Genomic DNA, 5,567 nt, shown 5'->3' on the forward strand with positions numbered 1-5,567 from the left:
GTCTCCTCGGGGTTCCTTAGTCGCGGGCGAGGTGGGGAAGCTGGTGCTGCGAAGTGCTCCCGTTGTGGGGAGACCCGGAGTAGTCAGAACTTGGGGTACCAGGGACAACCTGGCTGACACGCCGAAGTAGTTCCCCAGGTTCCCAGATACAGAGGTCTCTCCATTGCTCTCCAATATCTTGGACTGGGTGGCGGGTGTGAGGACAGGGCCTCTCAGAGCTGTGCTCCCCAGCACCGGAGGAGTCAGAGTGGGCGGGCTTTGTCTAGGAATGACAGGCGCTGGTGGAAGCTGGAAGCTTGCCACCGTGTTGACAGTGGTTCTAATTCTATCTGGCGCTCCAAAAACACTGGAAGTCCACAGAGCTAGCAAGTCGGCTGCCTTCCTGTCAAAAGCATTCTCTGGTTTCCCTTTCATTCTTTGAATTGGCTGTAAGGAGAAGGACAGAGACCAAGTTAGAGAAAGCACTTCCTGGCTGGAATACACAGGTGGCACCATTCTAATTGACAGAGTTTGGGCCTGAAAGAGCCTGGGGAAGGCATGGGGGGTGGGAGACCATGCACATGTAACTCCTACAGAAGATAAAACAAGGGGGATCCTCAGGCTGAATGACATGCAACAGGTAGGGTGTGGCTGAAATTGGACTAAATCAGGAGACTGGTTTGGCTTTTTCCTGATTTGCCTACATTTAAGAAATATACATTTTTATTGATTTTAGAAAGAGGAAGGGAAGGAAAAGAGAGAAACATCAATCAGTTGCGTTCTGTATGCACCCCAATGGGGATCTAACTTGCAATCTAGTACGTGCCCTGACCAGGAATTGAACAGGCGACCTTTCGGTGCACGAGACAATGCTCAACCAATTGAGCCACGCTGGCCAGGGTGATTTGCCTACACTTTGAACGTCACCTATCCCCTCAGATGCAAACTTAGAACACAGGGAAATGAGCCATGAGGGTGGGTTTCTATCAGTGTAGCCAGGTGGGAAGGTCCTAAAGTATCCTTAGACCCTGCTGTATACATCTTGGTCACTACCACCCACCCCCTGAGTCCTTTCCATGATGGTGCTTTGACTAAACAGTTAAGATGGGCTAGGTATTTTCTGTCCTTTTGTTTTATTTTCCTCCTTTATTATCAATGTGACCCAATGCTAGGACATTTCTAACAAAAAAATCTTTGGGGCACAACTGTGCCATGTTACATATACCCCAGGACCAATCAATTTGGCCTGGTATTTTTATATCCTTCTCATCTCTGTTGACCTAGTTATCATCATAGGTCATATGCCTGTTAGCATAGTTAAGTGCTGCAAGCAAATGTGAGTTAAGTCACAGCTTTTCTTGAGCCCATATTCTGCCGGCTGTGCTAAGGGAAACACTGAGCTTTATAGGCAGGAATTGGAGCCCCAAACATCCTAGTCAATATGCCCTACATGTCTAATTGTTTTGTTGTTGATTGTGGGCACCATTTTAGTCTTAGGATTTTCTTTAGGATGGCATTAGAATTCAAGTGGTTGGTTTCAACGCTATGACTTCTAAACTCAGCACAGTACTGAATTTTTCTAATATGGCAGAGGTATTTCATATGAAAAAAGAAAACACAAAGAAAACTTTTTTCCCTGAATCCAAAACATTTCTACTTAGGTTCAGTACACAAAATTTTGAAGAATTCAGACACACTTAGATTTTACCAGTCCCTCAAATATTACCATTGTACTAAGCTCCTACAATTCAAATATGGACTTATTTTGTAAATTATATAAAGCAAGCATTCTAAACCAGGAGCAGTGCCCCCCAGGGGGCACTTGGCAATGCCTGGAGGCGTCATTGGTTGTCATACATAGCAGGTAGGGCATCTATAGGGGACAGCCCAGGGATGCCGCTAACGATGCTACAACCCACAGGACAACCCAACGGCAAATAACTATCCAGCCCCCAAAGCAATAGTGCATTGTTGAGGAATCCCGGTCCCAGGTGACTCAGTTTGTGCTTTAGGAAAGGCAGTATGCTATGACTTACCAGGAGCTGAAATATGTAGTAGCCTTTTCTGTGCCCAGGACTGCTGTCACTGCTCTCCTCTGACAAACCAAACGCTCCTTTCTATAAAAGAAGAATTTAGTTGCCTCAGAACCCCTAATTTCTTTCAGTCTGTTGCTTCCTTTCCAAAAACAAGGATTGGAATATTCCATTCATACTTCCAAAGTAAGGTACAAAAATATCTGTCTCTGCACTGTTAGGAAATAAGGTGATCATAACCGATTTATCTGGATTACAGATTTGTCCGCACTGATATTTAGACATTTTTTAAATCGTTTGGAAATATCTTAAGTGTTGCCCACTTCCAAGTTATCTTAACTAGAGCGTACTAAACACAATTTGCATTTTACTCAGGGCCCCTGTAAACACCATCTACCTACTGCAATCCTGTGACAGCCCCAAACGAATATCCAGAGTGAAGTCCATGTGCCCTGCTCTGAGTGATCCTAAGCTGAAGTTCCAAGTCAAACAATGTTTTGGTTTGTGACAGTGGGGGCGGGGGGAGGAGGGAGGGGATGAGGCTTTGTGCTGTGTGTTTTGTGTTAGGAGACCAATCAGGAGCTCTGGCTGTGGATTGACACAGATATTTATGGGACATAATTGATGCATCCTCTAAGCCCAGTGCCAGTAATCTAGCTGAGCATGTCCAGTAAGAGATTATTTGGTTATGCAGAGTGAGGAAAAGGAATGAAATATGAGATGCAAAATGCAGTTGATAGACAAGATTCTTAAAACATCAAACCTCTGTGGGAGGGAGCTGGTTGTAGCTAAAAGGGCAGAAAAAGGAGTCCTGGGGAGCAGAAAGATTGAAAATATTACTTGCAAGTCCCTTTCCAATACTAATATTCTATGAGGCTATGATTGCATTTTCACGGAGGGGTTCCAGTTGCTACCACAGGCAATCAAGAGCCCAAAAGCTGTTTTTCTAAGAATGAAGTGGTGGCTAGAAGGAATTTAAAAGCAGAAATGAGTATGTCTGTGAGTGTGTAGGGGGGAGGGGAGAAGAAAATGAAGCAGAACCACAAGCAAGTAGAAAACACACAATTACTGTAGCTCTTTTTCCTAGAGGAAATATAGAACTTGACACTAGAAATATTTCACATTCAGTGCCATAGATTAAAACAGAATAAGATGTCATTCTAAATAGTTATGATTTTTAAAAAGGAAAGAACACAGCAGAGAAAAAAGGAAAGAAAAATGGCATAGGACATGTATACCATATACAGAGTATCCTCCCAAAATTGTATACAAACTTTGAATATTTATTAATTTCAATGGGTTAAATCTGAAAAGAAATAAACATCAATTGAGCTATTAGTTAAGTGTGTATACATTTCTGGGACGATATATATATATTTATATATATTTACCTTTTACTTCATAAATATAAAATGCACATTACATATAAATGACAAAAGGATATAGATATTGCAGGTGGTTTGTGGGAAGAACAAGAAATTTTCTGGATTGTTGGGATTGCAGGAGTGGGGAGAGGTATCAATATTTAACATATTGGCATGGCCCTGATGTCCCAGCATCATAAGAAAGAGAAATCAATGTATGCCCCACTCCCCACTGCTGTTCTCCCCTCCTCCCTTGTCCTCACAGGTCTGAACAAGGAGCATCTCATGCAGAATTTCTACCTGCTGGACTCCTCTAAGATACCTCACTTTTGACAGACAGCAAAGAAGCCGACTTTGTGCGGCCACCCAGAATGCTGGCTGGAGGCTGGAAAAACAGTCCTGTTTGATTTGTCAGCTGGGACAGTGAGAGAGGTGTGGGCATGAGCACCATTTCTTCATGTTTCGCTGTAGGGAAGTGGACAGCAGTTGGCCTTCCTGTAGGGCAGCACTCCTGAATCTTAAGGGCCCATGGACTTCTAGAAGGTCTGCATGACATTTGATGCAAAATGTTCACGTGGGGGTGGAAGATCCACATGGATTCTCAAAGGGGGTTGATGACTCCAAGAGAGGTGAGGACAGTGGCATGGAGCATGTCAGACAACCCTGGTCCTCACCATGTCCCAGGCCCTACGTGGTGTCCGCTGAACACCTCCTACTGAATCCTCCCAGGGGACTACAATGAAGAGCTGAGCCCAGACTTGACACTAGTGGGTTTGGTGAGTGAATCCATGCAACAGCCCATGCTGAACGGTCCAATCCCATCTCTTAACTCTTCATTCTTTTTCTTTTTTTAGTATATTTTTATTGATTTCAGAGTAAGGGAAAGGGAGAGAGAGATAGAAACATCATTGATGAGAGAGAATCATGGATTGTCAGCTACCTGCACGCCCCACACCAGGGATGGGGCCCACAACCTGGGCACGCGCCCTGACCGGGAATCGAACCACGACCCCTCATCATTGATGTTTCTAGATCACCCTCTCCTTTCCTCTCTGAAATCAATAAAAATAAAAAAAATACATATATATATTTCAAAATAACTGCAGGAGGAGGCATGAGTGTGTCTGAGTTTAGGTGAGGGTGGGGCGAGGGCCAGGGAAGTGCTGTGTACGTTGCACCCTCAGGGCTGACAAGGTATTAACAGGCTGTTGGGGAGGAGGAGGGCTGCTCTGAGGCAGAAGGAAAAGGCAAGGAGAGCAGCAGCATGGTGAAGCCTCAGAGGCAGACATTCAGATCTCCATCCTTCTCGTCTTCCACCTCCCTCTGTGCCTTTGGGCTCTTTCTTCTGCATCATAAAGCAAAAACTTAAACCTATATGTTCCCCCCCCCCCCCCGCCCCCCCCCCTTGGAATGTGTTGTGGAGATATCCTGGAGCAGAAGGGCCTCCCAACCTAGACTCCCGCTCTCCCCGCCTCACGGAGACATAGAGTCAGCAAGTTAAACATTATTTCTGAAAATGTACTGACTCCTAAGTGACTTTTAGTCACCCTCATTTTACCAAAAATGAATTTAGATCCTTTCTTGAAGGAGGGAATGGATATAAAAAGGGGCAAGAATGGGGGGGAAAACTGACCTAGTTCAGTGGTCGGCAAACCGTGGCTCGTGAGCCACATGCGGCTCTTTGGCCCCTTTGCTGGGGTCCAACCCCAGCGGGTCCAGGGGTCCCCAAAGGTGTGGACGGAGTCGGCGAAGAAGGAATGACACGGAGACAGCCTTCAGTTGATCAGCAGCCTAGCCAGGATCTCCAGCCAAGTTCTGGGTCAGGATCTGTCCAGCGAAGTTCTGGTTAGGATCTCCAGCCAGGTTCTGTTGCCATGTTCTCTCGCTAGGTTCTCTAGCCAGGTTCAGTCACCAGGTTCTCTTGCCATGTTCTGTCTAGGATCTTTTGCCATGTTCTCTCGCTAGGTTCTGTCTCTAGGTTCTCTGTCCTATTGTCTTGTTACATCTGTATTTATACCAGTTGATTTTAATCCTGTCAATTTTCATTCCAAAGGTTAGGGCATTTCTTATCTCCATTCCAGGGAGTAAAGATTATGTAGCTTAAGCATGATTGTTCATAGTTAAAATGATTAACTACCCGCCTGGCACTTAGTTAAGAGGTTTTATTCCCTCCCTAACTTCAGGGAAAAAT

General features: G+C 45.0%; 1 pseudogene; it reads right to left on the reverse strand.

The window, feature by feature from the left end:
* Positions 1-5,567, reverse strand: part of LOC102244449 — a 16,169-nt pseudogene that overhangs the window by 8,487 nt on the left and 2,115 nt on the right.

The sequence above is a fragment of the Myotis brandtii genome, unplaced genomic scaffold (assembly GCF_000412655.1).
Source record: "Myotis brandtii unplaced genomic scaffold, ASM41265v1 scaffold1038, whole genome shotgun sequence".
Classification (NCBI taxonomy): Eukaryota; Metazoa; Chordata; class Mammalia; order Chiroptera; family Vespertilionidae; genus Myotis; species Myotis brandtii.